The following is a 799-nucleotide window of genomic DNA, read 5'->3' on the forward strand; positions in this document are numbered from 1 at the left end:
TGTATCTTGCCTATAGTTCCTGCCATAATGCCAGAGACACAGAGGCCCTCTATATGCTCCATGGTGAATTGACTGACAATGAATGAACCACGAAAGGATGGTCCAGTGGTTGTGGAATATCAAAGTCATGGCAGACCTAGTAAGATCTCATGTTGGTTGCTGGAAATTGAACAAATAAATGCTTTCATCTACATGCATTTTTAGCATTGCTTTTTCTGGAACAAAAACCCTGTATTTTAGTACTGAGTTTATGTGGCACAAACTACATCCATGTTCATTAAAATCCAGTAGAACTCCAGAGTGAGGAAGCACTTTTGTCATTTTTCTGTGGGGTTCTGGAGATAGGCTCAGACTGCCCCAGAGTACCAGCGGTCATTTCCTAGTGGCCAGTGGGGTGAGAAAAGGATGAGAACAAGAGGTTTGAAAAGGAGGCACAGCAAAACTTTATAGATGGAGGGTGAATATGTCCCCTATCTTGATTATGGCAATGGTTTCATGGGTGTATAAACATGTCCAAACTTATCAAATTGTACACCTTAAGTATACAGTTTACTGCATGTCAATCATACCTCAATAAAGACGTCAAAAAATTTAGAGGTAAGAGGTCATCGAAGAGTTCAGTTATCATAAATAAGTTTTAAAAATTATTCAAGATTTTGGATCAGGCCCAAACCTCAAACAATTATTCAGTGCCTTCAGTGATGGAAATCTTTCTGATAAATAACAGATTTACCAATGTTTAGCTGACCTTCCCTTTTATAGGATGTCAGAGTCAATTTTTTTCTAACAACAATAATAA

The 799-nt window shown here is 38.0% G+C and overlaps 1 long non-coding RNA gene across 1 annotated transcript in view; it reads left to right on the forward strand.

Moving 5' to 3' along the window:
* The window catches only part of LOC109380860 (uncharacterized), an 85,555-nt gene extending 85,419 nt beyond the window's left edge, over positions 1 to 136 (forward strand). Inside the window, exon 3 of the long non-coding RNA XR_002123572.1 lies at positions 17 to 136. This is a non-coding gene — a long non-coding RNA (uncharacterized LOC109380860). The remainder of the gene's footprint in view (positions 1 to 16) is intronic.
* Positions 137 to 799: the final 663 nt, after the last annotated feature.

The sequence above is a fragment of the Hipposideros armiger genome, unplaced genomic scaffold (genome assembly GCF_001890085.2).
Source record: "Hipposideros armiger isolate ML-2016 unplaced genomic scaffold, ASM189008v1 scaffold_41, whole genome shotgun sequence".
NCBI classification, from domain to species: domain Eukaryota; kingdom Metazoa; phylum Chordata; class Mammalia; order Chiroptera; family Hipposideridae; genus Hipposideros; species Hipposideros armiger.